Below are 19208 nucleotides of genomic sequence, written 5' to 3'. Positions count from 1 at the left end.
GTGATGTTTAATTTCCTATTTACAAAGTTTGCATTTTTCCTTCTGTTTTTGATGTCTGGCTTCATTCTATTGTGATCAGAGAAGATACTTTTTATAACTTCGGTCTTTTACATTTATTGTCACTTGTTTTCTGCTCTAATATGTGGTCTAACCTGGAGAATTTTCCATCTGGGCTTGATAGAAATGTGCCTTATGCTCTGTGGAGGAATTTCTTTATGTCTGCTCTATTTGGCTGGTTTATATCATTTTTCAAATCTTCCTTTCCTTACTGATCTTCTGTCCAGATCACCTATTCATTAAAGAAAATGGGGTATTAAAGTTTCCAACCTGTACTGTAGAATGATTTCTCCTCTCCATTTTGTCAATACTTGTCTCATATATTTTGGCGTTCTGTTGGTGCATAAATGTTTGTAATTGTATCTTTTTGATGAATCAATTGTTTTTTCAATAAATAATGGCCTGTATCTTTTAAAAAAGGTTTTGGCTTAGAGTTTATTTTGTCTGATAATAACATAGACACCTAATGTTGTATGGAATATGTTTTCTATCCTTTCACTTTCAACATATATACATATATATCTTTGAATATAAAATATAGCTTTTGTAGATAACACATACTTGGATCATTTTGTTCCTTGTTGTTTAAAATGTATTCCTGCAGTTTCTTCCTTTCATTGTAGAGTTTCATACGTTTACACTTAATTAATTACTGATAAGGAAGAACTTACCTATGCTATTTTACTGTTTGTTTCCTGTGTACCTCTTACCTTTTTTTTCTTTATTCCCTCCATCAATTCCTTGTTTGCATTCAATAAAGTTTTGTAGGGTACTATTTTGATTTCCTTCTCATTGGCTTTTATTTGTATTCTGTTGAAACTTCTTAGTGGTTTATATGTGCTTTAATTTAACATTATAAATTTATTAAATTGAGATTGAGGCCACTAGCCGCTGCTAATTGGCTTGCTCCCTGGCAAACCGGAGGCCTCTGCTCTGGCTCCTAGCTCCCAGTGAGTGGCGGTGGACTCTCAGGCCGATGGCAGTGGCTTCAGCAGCGCCCCATCGTGGGTGGCGGGGCCAGGGATGGTGGTCCTGGCCAGGCTGCGGGGATGTGGTGCAGCTGGAGGGCTGCGAGTTCGAGTACCTGATTACCAAGTGCTCGGTGACCATCACGTGCATCTCGTCGCAGGGCTCAGTGGATGTGAGCATGGGCCACTCAAGTTTCATCTCCCAGTGCCACCTCGAGATCTTGATGACCCCAAACGGCAGTGCTGGCCATGACTGGACAGCCCGGGCCCCACCGCCTGTACAGCCCAGGCCTAAAGTGGTGATTTCCAATTGCATTGCCTTGGCCAGAACAGCGTGTTTGTGGACAGGTGTTCCAGAGGCACCGGGTGCCGCTGCTGCAGCTACCAAGCTTCATGCACCAGATTTTCAAGCACAGACTCCAAACTAACTTTCACTTCCCTATCTGGCCAGAAGAGGAAGAAGCAAGAGGCGCCTGAGTCCCCAGTGAAGGCTGTGCAGCTGCACCTCTCGCCTCTGACCATCAATATTCCAAACACCATGGCCCACCTCATCATTCCCCTTCCCTCCCCAGCGGGAACTATCAGTGCTGCCAACTCCTGCCCATCCAGCCCCTGGGAAGTAGGGTCTTCAGGTTTCAAAATGGGCCCACTGATGCCATCTGACCTCAATTTAGTGGCTGAAAACTCGCACCCAGAAAATGAAAAGGAAGCTTCTGGTGGAGGAAGCCCAAAGGATTATTCAAAGCCACCTTATTCCTATGCACAATAGTACAAGCAATTACAATGGCTCCTGGTAAACAACTCATCCTAAATGAAATTTATATGCCCATCACTAAAAGTTATCCATACTACAAGACTGACAAGGAGTGGCAGAATTCAGTTCCCGACAATCTCTGTCTGAATTGTTATTTCATCCAAGTACCACATTCCCAGGAAGAACCAGGCAAAGGCTCATTCTGGAAGGTAGAGATCCTGCCTCTGAAAGCAAATTAACAGAGCAGACTTTTAGGAAAAGGCAGCCTAGGAGTGTACCTTGCTTTAGAATCTCTCTCTGACCACTCTCTTCTAGGAGCCTCTCCCAGTCATGCTGGAGTAGAGTCTGCTCACTGCAGTGGCCCCAGAGCCCTGAGAGCCTATGGAGGGAAGCCTTGCCGGCCCATCGAGAGCCTGAGCCTGGCAACTCACATCCCAGACTTGCCATCATCCAAGAAGCCTGGTTTGCCCAAAGCTCACCAGAGTCACCTCTGCCCAGCCAGCTGGTCTTAATCACCATTCAGTGGCAGCTACTACAGGTGGCTAAGCCTGCTGCCTACACTGCTGCCACCCTAGTGACCACTGCAAAGTGGTGACTTAGTGATCTTCCAGCCACCCTTCATACAGACCGTTCACATCCTCCACCAGATACCAGCAGTGTCAGTCACCAGCGTGGCTGGACTGGCCCCAGCGAACACCTACACTGTCTCAGGACAAGCCATAGTCACTCAGGCAGCTGTGTTGGCCTCTCCTAGGGCCCAGCTGCAAGAGAATAGAAATCACAGGGAAGTAAAAGTAGAACCTGTTGCTGCAATTAGCCATGACACATTAGGTGCTGCCAGCCAGGTCATTCAGATGTCACAGACCACCTCTGTCCAGATGGTCACTGTAATAGTGTTATAGCAAGTGTTACAGTGTGTGGTTCCAAGGACAAACCAAGCGGCACACAGGGAGTCAGAGAATCAAGGTTTATTTGCTGGCGGGCTCCCGTCTACTGGGTTTTTTCCACTTTTATTAGGTTGGGGTGGTCCGAGGGGTGGGGTCTCAGGAGGCTGATACAAAAGGTAAGTGTGATTACAGAAGCCAGGTAATAGGTTAGGATTAGATGGATGAGGATCTTTGTTATCAGTACAACACACACCTCTAGGTCAACACCAGCTACCTGTAAAAACTGTAATGCAAAACAGGACTCTTGTGGTACCAATCCCCACTGCGGTCCACTTCCAGGTGAACAATGCCACGAGGAGTCCTTTACACATGCTGGAGACCCCTGCATCAGCATCTGTCAGGACAGCAACCAGCCTGGGCAGCCAGGGCTGAAGCAAATCAAAACAGAAGACAGCCAGAGCATCGTCATCACCCTGAGTGTGGACGCATCATGGGCAGCTGTGAGGAAAAGGGTGTCTAAAACTAGCAACTGGGAACGTTTTTCTTACTTTAAAATAACAATGTTGTGGTGCCAAAAGGGGACATTGCCTCTCACCAATACTAGGAGTACACTCTCTCTCAGTGGGTAAAGGGCGCTGCGTTTGGACTTCACCTCTCAGTACCGAAAATACAAAACCCAGGTGGCCTGAAAACTCCTTAATTTACAGGCAGAAGTCACACTTGAACAAAAACCACACACAACAAAACTTGGTACTTGAGACAGTGTCTCTCCTGCTGAGCACTCCCTGGGATGCTGCCTTCAAGTGAAGCTTTTAACTACCAGTGAAAAACCACAGCCCTTCCTGGAGGACCAGGCATCTCCGTGTGAGGATGGTACAGTGTGGTCAGTGGTCAGGGCCAGGTGCCAGCAGACTTCCAGGGACTCGGCCGCCTGCAGAGACCAGGCAGGACCACCCTCCCATCTGCCCCCCACCACGGCCCTCGCAGTACTCACCGCTGGTACTGGCAGGCAAGACAGTATTTTGTTGTTCACATGTGTAATTAGAATATTTCGAAGTGCGCTTTCTTTACACAATAAAGAGGTCTGTGACATTTCACATCACTCGATTTCTACTCTGGAAATTTTGTAAACTATACAGGACCTTTCATGTGGATTTCATTTGGGGAAAAGAAACAAAGTAGTTTTGTGTTTTTGTTGTTTTCAGCCTATGGAATGATTTCTTTATCTTGTTCAGGTGGAGCTGCTTTATGGCACTTGCAGATTTTCCACGTTAGAGCAGTTGCTTGATGAATTTAATCCACCTCCATTTCAGTGCATAGGAGAGAAGACTAATGCTGAGGCTGCATGTGACTGTGAGAATTCAGGGACAAGCTGGTGATGGGAAAGAACTGCCCGGTTTCATCCGAGCTGCACTTAACTGTTCTCTTTCTTGCTGTTTTTTGTTGTTCGTTTCTTTGTGTTAACTTTGTCCCTGGCAAAATTTTCCATTCTAAGTAAAACCAGTCTCCTAAGTATTTAAAACAACAGAGCCATTACCACTACATTTGGGGGGAAAGACCCACTCTCTTATCACAAGCATTTTCAAACAAAGATCACAGATTTCTCCATAGTGTGTTATTGCAGGTTTAGTCGCCAGCTCAAGGCATCATCTGACCAGCTGTCTTCTCAGTTATATTGCACTTGACCCCACTCCAGGTGAGAGCAGCCATGCCAATGGAGTGGGAGCTGGAATGTTAATTCTAGGGTCTAAGCAAGCACCCTGTGATTATGCACTGGAAACATTTAGGTTGTTGTCTGATTTGCAGTAAGAAACTTCCCTGACTTTTCAGAACTGAATTCAAAACTAAGACTGACTTATCTCCTACCAAAATTGAAAAGAAGAGGAAAGGAAACAAGTGAGAGAATGAGAAATTCCAACCTTCCCCCCACCCCCAGCCTCAGCCCAGACTCCTTAGGAAAAAACCATTCTCCTTTCCAGACCTTTCCAGAGTGTTCTAGGGGTTAGGACAGAGCAGCAGTGCAAATAGAAAGAGGATGTTAGCTGTTATTTTGAATATTTAGTGTCATTATCCTAATGTTATTTATTTAAATATAGTAATTTTGATATTTAACTTTTTTAAAGAGAGGAAAAAAATACCTGTATCTTCCTGGTGGAATGAAATGGCTCAGAATGGTAAATTTAGGCAATTTTAGGAATGTTTATTAGTTAAATAAAGAAAAAATGTGATTTAAAAAAATCTAGGTTGATTAAATACCAACTTAGCATTGATAGCATGCAAAAGCTCTGCTTCTTACATATCCACCTTAGTTTATTGTTGCACAAGTGACATTGTCATTTCACGGTGTGCCTATTAACATGAATTTATAAATATTCATGTTTGTCTTTTAAATAATATAGGAAATGAAAAAATACTAGTTATAAGCCAAAAATACAATAGTATAGGCTACTATATTTACCTTTGTAGTTTATTTCTCTGTTCGTCATATTACTTTGAGTTTCTGTCTAGTGTCCTTTCATTTCTGGCCAGAGGACTCCCTTCAGCATTCCTTGTAGGGCAGGTCTACTAGCAAAGAGCCTCCTAAGTTTTATCCATCTTTGAATATCTCAATAGCTTTTTTCATTTATGAAAAAAGGATAGCTTTGTTGGATATAAAATTCTATATTGATATATATTTTTTTCTTTCAGCACTTTACAAATGATATTCACTCCCTTCAGACCTTGTTTCTGATGAGAAATATGCTGTTAATCTTATTGAGAATAATTTGTATAGGATAATTCTCTTCTGTCTAGCTGCTTTCAAAATTCTGACTTTCAACAATTTGATGATTATGTGCATTGGTATGAATATGTGTTTATTCTCTTGGAGTTTCTTGAACTACTTGATGCACATATTTTCTTATTTAAATTATGATATTGTTTGTAATATATTAACAGCTTTAAAAGAATTAGATTAAGTTCAAAGAAATTTGGCATTTCCAGTATTTTTGTCACTGATTTTCTAGGTAAATTATATTAAGGTAAGGAAAGTACACTCTAATCAATTTAAATCATTTGGAATTTTTTAAGGCTTACTCTCCCATTCATCATATGCTCAATTTTTGTAAAATATCCATGTACATTCAAAAAGATTGGATTGTTCAAGGGTGCAATAAAAATATATATTTATGTTTTATATTGATTAAATAAATGTATTTAATATATTAAAGTATACATGTATTTATGATAATATATTAAATATATTTTAATGTCTATTTAACAAGTATTTAATATACTTGTAGAAGCAGTGATAAAAAATCTTCCATGAAAGAAAAGCCCAGAACATGATGGCTTCACTGCTGAATTCTACAAAAGATTTTTTAAAATTAATACTATCCTATTGTAACTATTTCAAAAAATTAACGAAGAGGAATACTTTCCAACTCATTCTATGAGGCCAGTATTACCTTATACCAAAATTAGACATAGACAAAATGAGAACAATGACAGGCCAATGTCTCTGATAAACATAGGTGCAAAAATTCTCAACAAAATATTAGCAAACTGAATTCAACACACGACAAAGGTCATTCATCATGATCATGTTGAAAACAGCCCAGAGATGTATTTTTTTTTCACTGAAGCTAACTCCCCATCAATGCGTCAATCTCATCCCACTTATGCAGATCTCTGTTCCAACAATTACCTCTCTTTGAAGACTTTCCCCCTCTCTGCCAGAGATTTTCCCCAAGATGAATGTGTCCCCTTTGTTCCCATCCCATCCCCCACAACTCCCGAGATGTTTCCGCTCATTTGCTCACAGAATCATGCTCTGGTGCCAGCTTCTCATCTTCTGTCACTTCCTAACCCACTCCATCTGTCCCCTGTCACTGTCACTCTCCTGAGACTCCTCTTGCCAAGGTCCCTCATGTCTTCACACTTCTAAAGTAGAGCTCTTTTTCCAAACACACAACTTCCCAAGTCTGCCCTAATAATGGAAAGGGCATTGCCATTGACTAGTTGCTGGGGCACATACCTACATGAGTTACCCTGCTCCAACCTGTGAGCAATTCTTCCATCAGGAGTCTGTCCACTTTTCATTCTGAGCCACCATTTGTCACTGCTCAGTTTTATCACCAGAATTTCTTCCTAACCCTCTTCTCTGCCTACATTCTGACTCCCAACTATGGTCTACTCTCCCCTGAGCAGTAAACATAACCTCTTAAATTAAGGCACTTCACTCCCCTGCTCAAGATCTACCAAAAGTTACCCATCAAACTGGAATAAAAACCAAACTTCTTCCCATGCCCTGAAAACCACAAAGCTCTGTGAGCTACGGCAGGTGTTCCAAACCTATAGTGAATTGTATAATTATTTAATTATATATTTCAATGTAATAATAATAGAAATAAAGTACACAATAAATGTAATGCATTTGTTTTTTTGTTTGTTTTTTTTTAATTTTAATTTTAATTTTTTTTAATGTTTTTTTTTTATTATTTCATCTTATTGTTATGGGGGATACAGAATTGCAGGTTACATACGTTGCCCATGTACCGCCTTTCCCCCCAAGTCAGAGCTCCAAGCGTGTCTGTTCCCCAGTTAGTGCGTATTGCACCCATTATGTAGGTATATATCCCTCCCTTCCCCACCCCCCCTTCCCGAGTCAGCACCTTCAAGCATTACCATTTCCCAAACGGTGCGCAATGCACTCATTGTGTAGGCATACACCCATCCCCTCCCCCACCCCCCACCTCAGTCTGATATCCGATTGGTATTGATCCCAGATGTGTATTTAGGTGATGATCAGGGAAACCAATTTTCTGGTGAGCACATGTGATGCTTGTTTTTCCATTCTTGGGATACTTCACTTAATATAATGGGCTCCAAATCTCTCCAGGAGAACCATAGAGATGTCGTATCTTCATTATTTCTTATAGCTGAGTAATATTCCATGGTATACATATACCACAGCTTACTAATCCAATCATGTATTGCTGGGCATTTGGGTTGTTTCCACATCTTTGCTATTGTGAATTGTGCTGCTATAAACATTTGGGTACATGTGTCTTTGTTACAGAATGAACAAAGACATATACCTTTGGGTATATGCCCAATAATGGGATTGCAGGATCGAATGGCAGGTCTACTTGAATCTGTTTAAGATACCTCCATAATGCTTTCCACAGGGGTTGCACTAGTTTGCAGTCCCACCAGCAGTGTATGAGTGTTCCTGTCTCTCCACACCCACGCCAACATGTGTTGTTTTGGGTTTTTTTGATAAAGGCCATTCTCACTGGGGTTAAGTGATATCTCATTGTGGTTTTGATTTGCATTTCTCTGATGATTAGGGATGTTGAGCATTTTTTCATATGTTTGTTAGCCATTCTTATATCTTGTTTCGAGAAGTTTCTATTCATGTCATTTGCCCACTTTTTGATAGGGTTATTTGATATTTTCTTGCTGAGTTTCCTGAGTTCTAAATAGATTCTTGTTATCAGTCCTTTATCTGATGTGTAGTATGCACAAATTTTTTCCCATTCTGTAGGTGGTCTGTTTATTCTCATGACTGTTTCTTTGGCTGTGCAGAAGCTTTTTAATTTAATCACGTCCCATTCATTTATTTTTGTTGTTGCTGTGATGGGTCTTATTCAAAAATTCTTTGCCTAGGCCTATGTCTGTAAGAGTCTTTCCTACATTTTCTTCTAGAATTCTAATCGTGTCATGCCTAAGGTTTAAGTCTGTTATCCGTGATTTGATTTTTGTGAGAGGTGAAAGCTGTGGGTCCTGTTTCAGTCTTCTACATGTGGCTAACCAATTCTCCCAGCACCATTTATTGAATAGGGATTCCTGTCCCCAGAGTATGTTCTTTCCTGCTTTGTCAAAAATTAGGTGACTGTATAAGGATGGTTCTATATTTGGATTTTCTGTTGTGTTCCACTAGTCTGTGTCCCTTTACTTGTGCCAGTACCAGGCTGTTTTAAGAACCACGGCCTTGGAGTATAGTTTGAGGTCTGGCAAATTAATACCTCCCATTTTGTTTTTGTTGCTTAAAATTGCTTTTGCTATACGGGGTCTTCTCTGATCCCATACAAAGTGTATAATAATTTTCTCTACGTATGTGAAGAATGATGTTGGTAATTTAATAGGGATTGCATTGAATCTGTAGATCACTTTGGGTAGTATAGACATTTTAACAATGTTGATTCTTCCGATCCATAAGCATGGTATATTTTTCCATCTATTTGCAAGTTCTGCTATTACTCCAGAATGCAGTTAGCAGGCTCCATGGCAGCGGGTGCAGAAGCCACTGCCACCATGTCCCTGGCTGCTGCCAGGGAGATCTCAGACTCATAGTCCATCTCAGTTGGATGGATACGCCAGCCCAATGTGGGGCTGGTATTGGGGGACACACAACAGCTCAGCATGTTCCCCAGGGGGTGCCTCTGCTGTTTCCCCTTGTTGTCGTTTGCCTGTACCTTTGCTTGTCCCTGACTCCTCCTTTCTCGGCAGCCTGCTGACACTGCAGCCCTGCTCTGGGCAGGGTTCCAGCCTCTGCCACACCCGCAAACCACGGCAGTGGCTGCCTCCCCAAAGCTGACATGTGTGCTAGGGCAGTGACAAGCTGGGCTTATTTAAAAGGGGTAAATATCCAAAAAAATACTGAGTGGCACAGCCACTGCCAGAAAAGAGCTCAGTCAGACCTCGTCCTGTTCTGTCACCACATCCTGACTGAAGGCCACTTGCCCTGGCAGGCACTTGCCAACCAGAATGTGTCCTGTGGTTACTTGGTTACAAGGAACCAATCACACACAGAGTCCCACCCCCCAACATGCCTACCTCAGAGCCCACGCACATGACTCACAATGTCCTGCCCTTCCCTGCCCCACCCCTCCCATGGTGAGCACTGGACTCCAGTTTTTATTCATTCCTAGCTGCTGGGAACTTTCCAGTCCCATGGGAAGCACAGTGGGCATTTGTTCCTCAAAGCCTTCCTCATCAATGGGCGCTAGAGAAAGCCCCTGTCAGTAAAGAGCTGGTTCCATTAACAACTCAGGTTTTCAAAGTCCAACAGCTTTCTTTTGCTCACCAAACTTATACCCAAATTTGTTCTTGTAACTAAATGTTCTCCTGTCTTCCCAGAAGTATTAGTTTTCACCTGTCACATGACCATAACAACCCCCAGGGAACTGGTCCTACTCTCAATAAAGATTGCTGCTGTGCGTCTTGAATGAGACCTGAGGATACATCACCCTCCACTTCACTGTCCATAAAATAGGGATCAGACTCATCCCTCCCAGCTCTGAATTGCTGGGACTCACCAACTTCCTTTTCTCACCTTTGTTTCTTTCTTCCAAGGCAGCAGTTTCCATATTTTCCTTCTTTTACTAACAACAACACATAAAATACAATTTTCTCATACAAAATTGGAAATCACACTGTGGGGTACCACAGTCCTGATTCCAGGAAGATGAATAGTTAACATTTGGCAGGCACTATGTGCCCTATACTATTCCAGCTGTGGTATACTCATTTAACCCCCCAAACAATGACATGTTAGGTTTTGTTAATGCAGAAGAAATTGACATGCAGAAGGCAGTACCTTCCCCAAGGCACATGACTGCTCTGGTGGTGAGACAAGGATTTGATCCCAGACAATCTGGATTCCTACAAGCGCCTGATCCTAATTATTAGAAAACAAAGGAAAAAGTCAAGTATACTTTTTAAAAGGAGAATAACTTTATGATGTGAACTTTAAAATGCTTTCCCTTCATTTAACCGGATACATTAAGCCCCTTCTATGTGCCAGGCACTGTGGGTATGAAACAGTCCCAACCATCAGTGAGTCAGGCAGATGAGAAAACAAAGGCTTAGAGAGTTCTGTCATCTGAGGTCACACTGCTAACCAGTGCTTGAATCTAGGATATAAACCTAGATCTATCTGACCCCAAATTAGATGCCGGGATATAGTTTTAATTTTATCTTTGAAAATGAGAGATATTGAACCCTCTAAAGTTGAAGAGGCACTAGCAGATGTGTTTGTAGTGAGGTCACTTGCACAGTAAGGAGGGATTGAAAGAAGCAACAAGACAACAGACTTTATGTTCATCTAGGAGAGGAGTGAGGATTTAAACTAAAGGCAGTATCAGTGACTGAAGTGGAGGGAAAGGATTCGTGGTCATTTAGGAGATACTGTAGGAAGATTGGTGATTGGTGTGGAAGAAAAGTAGAAGTAGGTGGAAAAAGCGGCAGCTAAGGCTTTAGTTTTGGGGACTGGATAGATGGCAGGCCTTTCTGGACTGGGTAGATGGCAGGAATAGAGATGGCTGGCCTTTCTCCTAGACAGAAAATGCAGGAAGAGGAATAGGTTTGTGGACGGAGACAGTTTTTGACTCTAAAAGGCACATTAAAATGGCATTCTCTGGTTGAAACCTATGTAGGCTAAATCCATTTTGTGACATCCCAACTTATGTTTTCAAAAATTACATAATAAATCAAACATTAGGAGTAATTGGGAAAATTTTCTTAAATTTATATGTTAAGCATATCACAATTTTTATGACATAGGGTCTCTTTCTGTTGCCCGGGATAGAGTGCAGTGGCATCATAATAGCTCACTGTAACCTCAAATTTCTGGGCTTAAGTGACCCACCTGCCCCAACCTCCTGAGTAGCTGAGACTACAGGTATGTGCCACTATATCCTGCTATTTTGTGTGTGTGTGTGTGTGTGTGTGTGTGTGTGTGTTTAGAGACAAGATCTTGTTATGTTGCTCAGGCTGGTTTTGAACTCCTGGCCTCAAGCAATGTTCCAACCTAAGGCACCCAAATTGTTAGGATTACAGGCATGAGCCACATCAGGTTGAATATAATATTTTTAAGTGATTACTTTCATGGAATAACTTCAAATCTATGGTTTTATCAAATGAGGTATTTTGTATAAAATAAAGTTGTTAAATAAAAAACAATTTAAAATTGTGTTGTCATCAGAGCATAGAGAAAGTGATTGAAGCCATGGGTATAGAAGCTATTACCTTGAGAAGTTGTGTATAATAATGGGGGTTGGAAAGGAAAGAGATGTGGAGAATAGGCAAAGTTAAGAGGCATTAAGTGAAGTCTACAAAACTGAGCAGTGATACCTGATCAAGTGAGTCCCATTACAATGGGGATGACACCTGCTCTTCTCATTTCTGTAATGGCAGCACCTAACACAGTGATTGGTCAAAAGGCACTCAATATGTAATACCCTAAAGAACACAGTCAAATGTCACCAGGAGGAGAGGAAGGTTACAGATGCCATTGGCTATGGCAATTCAGTGACTGGGGATGTGTGTGAGTGAGCTGGATGGCAGGCAATGGGGAAAGAAGTGAACTAGAGGTAAGAAAGTGAAGAAAGAAACTGAGGGTTTCTTGTCCCAAACATTTGACTGAGAAAAGAGATGTAGTGTTAGCTAAAGGGAAATGTATGATTAAGGAAGTTTCTTTTCAAGATAAAAAATTGAGCATAGTTTATGTGAAAGGGTAAGAGCCAAGGGTGAAATAAAATCTTAAAGTTAGAGGAGAAAAAAGAATTAATGGCACAAGGTCCCCAAAAAGGTAGAAGTGGATGCAATCCAAAGTAGGGATACATTATCTTTGGACAAATACAAGAGTAAGGAGGGAGAAAAGACCCATGTGACTATAATGACATTCCTGGTAGAGGAGGGGTTTAGGAAGAGCTCTCTCAATGACCTTTATGTTTCTCTATTTTAATAGATTTCTACTTGAAAAACTACTCTGGGAAAAAAGGATTGATAAATAGAGAAGTCTACACTGCACAAGACCTCAATACACCTAAAAAAGAAACCAAACAGATAATATCTTTCCTCAAAGGTGGGGCAATGGAAAAGAAATTTCCACAAAAATCAAGGAGCTCAAGTATAAATAGATATATCATAAAAGTGGAAGATGGGACTAATTTTACCCCAAATAGTTAAAAGAAGTAGCGACAACATCAGGAGAAGAGTAAAAAAAATAAGAAAATTATATGTAATGGCAAAAAGTGAATATTTACAAACCTTATAAACACATATGAGACCACAAAAATAGCCAGAAGGAGTGTTACCTTTTAAATACAACAGAATTAAAAAGTCAGGGAAGCAGGAATGATCAGTATTTATTCTTATTCTATTCTATTTGCAATATTTAAGTAAAGTTTAAAAACAAAAATCAGTGATATGTTGAAATGTGGGAGACCACAGTGGAATGGGAAAAGATTCAACAAAGTTCACTTTCAGTAACTAATATCTAGTGTTAGTAAATCCTTAGGCTTTAGTGACTGTATTTTGTGATAATATTAATAATAATGTCTGAAGTCCTAGGAATGTCATTTGACACCATTTTGGATAGTTCTTGTAGACTTGAGATGATGCCGATTTTAAGTTACAAAATAGTGTCTGCATTTAACAACAAACACACACAAAAATAGATATTACATGACCTGGAAAATTGAAGAATTTTAAACTGACTAAGCAGGAAGATATTGGGAAGCATTTTTATAAAAATAGATTTAAAAACATATTGTTGGAATGGAATATTGGAGAGCATTAAGAAAATAGGCACCTATCCTATGACAGTGGCAAATCTGGGAGAACAAAGAGGAAGAAAAGAAGAGCAATGTGATTTGTATTAAGCAAGTGTTTTCTTCTTCTTCTTCTTTTTTTTTTTTTTTTTTGAGAGAAGGTTTCGCTCTCTTGCCCAGGCTAGAGTGCAGTGGCATTATCATAGCTCATTGCAGTGTCAGACTCCTGGGCTCAAGCAATCCTTTTGCCTCAGCTTCCCAAAAATCTGGGACTACAGATATGGGCCACCATACCCAGCTAATTTTTCTATTTTTTTGGTAGATACAGGGTCTCACTATGTTTTCCAGACTGTTCTCAAACTCCTGGCCTTAAGCAATCCTCCCATGTCCATTCCCAGTGTGTTACCGTTACAGGCACAAGATCTGTGCCTGGCCTAAGGAAGAGTTTGATTCTTTGAAAGAAGCTGAGATCTTGTTTATATGGGTCTAGAGCAAACTCGTTCATTCATCCATTCATCCAGTAACCATTCAATACCTGAGCCCATAGCACATGTGACACACTTTTTAAGTGCTGGGGATGTTGTTTTGACCAAGATCTACAAGGTTCCTGTTCTCATGAAATTTATGTTCTAGTAAGAGAGTCAACAGACAGTGTTGCCCAGCATTAGCAGCTTTATGGGCCTAGGAACTCTATTGATCAGAACCTATGTATCTCCTCAGCAAGGGGGAGGAAGGGATGAAGAAGAAAGGTTTTTCAGAAGTCCACATAGCACAGGGCTTACAAATCATCAGCTTAAAGCTAAGATACATGGCCATACCTAGCTGTAATGGAGGCTCAAAAAACAGAGTCACATAGCCAAGGTGACTAATGCACAAGTATGACAACTAGCACTCTGTGCCACAATCTGTAAGAAAATATCAGGGAAGTTTTAGCTTAAACCAAGAATAATCACAATAAAATTTCATAGCCATTTACAAACACATATAGAAAACATACAAGGAGTTTTTAATGATCTTTTCTTAAGCTAAGAGGACTAAAAAAGTGGAGAGAACCTTAAACTTCATTCTATAGAATGAAACTTTATGTCAGAAGAAAGAAAGATTTTATGGTGGCCAAGAGATCAGGATTATACGGTTTATCGTGTGTGTGTTGTTACTAACTGAATTCCATTTTGTTATCATACTAGTTGTTTTAATACAATAGGATTTGTGCATAAGATATATGTGCACTTTTTTCTAGGCAGAGAGTCTATAGTTATCATCATATTCTCAAAGACATCTGTTAACAAAAGTGTTTAAAATTACTGTTGTAACTGATTTGCTATAGAGCAACTTGATTTCTCTCATTCCCAACTTTAAAAAAGCATAACCTAGTTTTTTTCAGTCAATTGAGCATTTGATGGTGCTGGTACTTGTATTTTAATAAACTGCCTAATTCCTCTTCTAACTGTCTCTTTCCACTATTTAAATATTTTCCAGCCTTCTCTCTTCTCAGTGTGTGGATTTGTTGCTGCTGAGTGAGTCAGTTGAGATGAGAATGCTAATTTATTTGAAATGATGCTCTGAAAAAGGGTGTCCAAAGGGTGTCCAAAGGGTGTCAGTTTTCCATATCACAAGGGCAGATTATGCTCATTGGACAGGTCAGTTCTGGCCCCAAATGTCCATTGTGATTACAGTTCCAAACAGGGCATTTTGTGAAGCAAGTTCAAGGAAGGAACTGCAGTTTTAAGAGAGACTAGGAGCTTCTTTTTTGCCTTCCTGGCCCTTTACTGTTCTCTGCTTTATAATGGTTTATTTGCTTCCAGTTCCATTTTTCTAGGTGCTGTAGGAAATCTAAAATTTTTCTCAACCCACTGCTAGTATCTTCCGATCACCTCCAAGTAGAGCTGGCAAAGCCTCTGCCTTGTTTAGGCTCCTGGTTTTTAATACAGAAGTCTGCTCTACTTCCAGCTCCAATAACTGTAGCAATATGTGGTCTGCAGTTAATTACCTTCATAAGGGAGCTACCCTCTGTGCTTGCCCTGGAAATAAATTCACTGAAACTTTCACTTTGGAACAAGAAAAGTATAAACAAATATGTTAAAAGCTTTCAAGTGCTTTTTCCCCAACCATACCAGTGCTCCTCTGCCCCCAGCATTTACATGTTTCTCTGTTTCCACTTGTTTCATTTGTGTGATATCTTAGTACTTTTAAGATATGGCCACTTCTCTTTTAAAAGGGAATCCTTGGCCAAGTCACTTTACCGATGTTAGAACCTTTTTTCTTGTGAGGATTTAACACATTCACTCTGGCTTCTTCTAGTGGACTTTTTGATGGCTACCTTCTCAAGTCAAGCTGACATTAGAAAGGCAACTCTGAAGGAGGAGGATGAATTATATTAACCTCAACAGCAGGGGAAGTTTGAAGTAGTCTTTTGAACCAGGTGTTTGTCCCCAGGAACAAAATTCATAGATTTTAGGACATAACCTTTTTCTTATGATGGCTCTATTGCCGTATTGTTAAGACAAATCAATTTGTGTCCCCACAGCATGGAGTCCACCCTGAATTACTTCTAAAATTTTTCTATCAGAAGAGATTAGGACAGCAATAACGATGGATGTAGGGCCAAGAAAACTTGTCTGAAGAGACAGGTTTGGTCAGATGTGGTGGCTCATGCCTGTAATCTTGGCATTTGGGGGGGGCGCTGAGGATGGAGGGTTGCTTGAGGCCAGGAGTTTGAGACTAACCTGGGTAATACAATGAGACCCCAACTCTACAAAAAAGAAAAAAAATTTAGCCGGGCATGGTGGCACATGTCTGTAGTCCCAGATACTTGGGAGGAAGAGATGGAGGATCACTTGAGCCTAGGAATTTGAGGCTGCAGTGAGCTCTGACTATGCCACTGCACTGCAGCCAGAGTGACAGAGTGAGACCTTGTCTCTAACAATAAAGAGACAATTGTGTACAGGAAGAAGACCAAAAAAATAAAAACCCACCAACTTAGATTACATTTCATTGGGACTGGGGCTTCAGCTCCTCAGCTGAGCAGATGTGGCTTCTGTAGGGTGCTCATGTGATGAACCTGGGTTGCGTAATGCCACACACCACACAAGCTGTTTCTCTCCAGTAGTTCCACACAAACTAAAGAGAATACTTCTATAAAAAATTCTGATTTTGTAATCAATATAATCAATGTTTTTCCCAGGAGAGGTAAAGAACAACTTGGAGACCACAAGAGCAACTGAAGCCATGGTGTCCAAACCAGGCTTGCCCTCATCTTGGCTGCCTTAGCACTAGCTCAAAAATCCAAAGAATTGGAACTTCAGTAGCTGCTCAGCTTGGCCACCTGATAAACCTCTACTTAGTCTTAGATTCTTTTTTTTTTTTTTTTTTTTTCATCTTGTTATGGGGGATACAGAATTGCAGGTTACATACGTTGCTCCTGTACCACCTTTCCCCCCAAGTCAGAGCTCCAGGCGTGTCTGTTCCCCAGGTACTGCGCATTGCACCCATCATGTAGGTATATATCCCTCCCTTCCCCACCCCCCCCTTCCCGAGTCAGCACCTTCAAGTGTCACCACTCCCCAAACGGTGCGCAATGCACTCATTGTGTAGGCATAACCCCATCCCCTCCCCCGCCCCCCGCCTCAGTCTGACATCCAATTGGTGTCGATCCTAGATGTGTATTTAGGTGATGATCAGGGAAACCAATTTTCTGGTGAGTACATGTGATGCTTGTTTTTCCATTCTTGGGATACTTCACTTAATATAATGGGTTCCAATTCTCTCCAGGAGAACCATAGAGATGTCATATCTTCATCATTCCTTATAGCTGAGTAATATTCCATGGTATACATATACCACAGCTTACTAATCCAATCATGTATTGATGGGCATTTGGGTTGTTTCCACATCTTTGCTATTGTGAATTGTGCTGCTATAAACATTCAAGTACATGTGTCTTTGTTAAAGAATGACCTTTTTTCCTTTGGGTATATGCCCAGTAATGGGATTGCTGGATCAAATGGCAGGTCTACTTGAATCTGTTTAAGATACCTCCATAATGCTTTCCACAGGGGTTGCACTAGTTTGCAGTCCCACCAGCAGTGTATTAGTGTTCCTGTCTCTCCACACCCACGCCAACATGTGTTGTTTTGGGTTTTTTTGATAAAGGCCATTCTCACTGGGGTTAAGTGATATCTCATTGTGGTTTTGATTTGCATTTCTCTGATGATTAGGGATGTTGAGCATTTTTTCATATGTTTGTTAGCCATTCTTATATCTTCTTTTGAGAAGTTTCTATTCATGTCATTTGCCCACTTTTTGATAGGGTTGCTTGATTTTTTCTTGCTGATTTTCCTGAGTTCTAAATAGATTCTTGTTATCAGTCCTTTATCTGATGTGTAGTATGCAAACATTTTTTCCCATTCTGTAGCTGGTCTGTTTATTCTCGTGACTGTTTCTTTGGCTGTGCAGAAGCTTTTTAATTTAATCATGTCCCAATCATTTATTTTTGTTGCTGCTTTGATTGTCTTGGGGGTCGTCTTCATAAATTCCTTGCCTAGGCCAATGTCTGTAAGAGTCTTTCCTATATTTTCTTCTAGAATTCTTTTTTTTTTTTTTTCAATTTAGTTTTACAGAATCAAAGAGTCTAACAGTATATCTTGTTAGATACAGTATGTCCCCATAATGTATACATTATTTCTTGTACAATGATATGAAATAATATGGGAAATATTCATGATAAATTATTAAGTGAACAGTGCAAGTTAAAAACAATAGTTTCATATTTTTTTCCCCACCCCCCCTTTCCCGAGTCAGCACCTTCAAGTGTTACCACTCCCCAAACGGTGTACAATGCACTCATTGTGTAGGCATACCCCCATCCCCTCCCCCACCCCCCACCTCAGTCTGATGTCCAATTGGTGTCATTCCCAGATTTGTGTTTAGGTGATGATCAGGGAAACCAATTTTCTGGTGAGTACATGTGATGCTTGTTTTTCCATTCTTGGGATACTTCACTTAATATAATGGGTTCCAACTCTCTCCAGGAGAACCATAGAGATGTCGTATCTTCATCATTCCTTATAGCTGAGTAATATTCCATGGTATACATATACCACAGTTTACTAATCCAATCATGTATTGATGGGCATTTGGGTTGTTTCCAAATCTTTGCTATTGTGAATTGTGCTGCTATAAACATTTGGGTACACGTGCCTTTGTTACAGAATGACCTTTTTTCCTTTGGGTATATGCCCAGTAATGGGATTGCTGGGTCAAATGGCAGGTCTACTTGAATCTGTTTAAGATACCTCCATAATGCTTTCCACAGGGGTTGCACTAGTTTGCAGTCCCACCAGCAGTGTATGAGTGTTCCTGTCTCTCCACACCCACGCCAACATGTGTTGTTTTGGGTTTTTTTGATAAAGGCCATTCTCACTGGGGTTAAGTGATATCTCATTGTGGTTTTGATTTGCATTTCCCTGATGATTAGAGATGTTGAACACTTTTTCATATGTTTGTTAGCCATTTTTATATCTTCTTTTGAAAAATTTCTATTCATGTCCTTTGCCCACTTTTTGATAGGGTTGCTTGATTTTTTCTTGCTGATTTTCCTGAGTTCTAAATAGATTCTTGTTATCAGTCCTTTATCTGATGTGTAGTATGCAAAAATTTTTTCCCATTCTGTAGGTGATCTGTTTATTCTCTGGACTGTTTCTTTGGCTGTGCAGAAGCTTTTTAGTTTAATCATGTCCCATTCATTTATTTTTGTTGCTGCTGTGATTGCCTTGGGGGTCTTCTTCATAAATTCTCTGCCTAGGCCAATGTCTGTAAGAGTCTTTCCTACATTTTCTTCTAGAATTCTGATTGTATCACGCCTAAGGTTTAAGTCTGTTATCCACCGTGATTTGATTTTTGTGAGAGGTGAAAGCTGTGGGTCCTGTTTCAGTCTTCTGCAAGTGGCTAACCAATTCTCCCAGCACCATTTGTTGAATAGGGATTCTTGTCCCCGGAGTATATT

The 19208-nt window shown here is 40.6% G+C and overlaps 1 pseudogene; it reads left to right on the top strand.

Moving 5' to 3' along the window:
- Window positions 1-1033: 1033 nt before the first annotated feature.
- Window positions 1034-4045, top strand: LOC138380930 (forkhead box protein K2-like; annotated as a pseudogene).
- The last annotated feature ends 15163 nt before the right edge of the window (window positions 4046-19208 follow it).

This window comes from Eulemur rufifrons, chromosome 2 (genome assembly GCF_041146395.1).
Source record: "Eulemur rufifrons isolate Redbay chromosome 2, OSU_ERuf_1, whole genome shotgun sequence".
NCBI lineage: Eukaryota > Metazoa > Chordata > Mammalia > Primates > Lemuridae > Eulemur > Eulemur rufifrons.
Note: the sequence above shows the minus strand (reverse complement) of the source record. Positions and strands in the feature narration are given on the sequence as shown.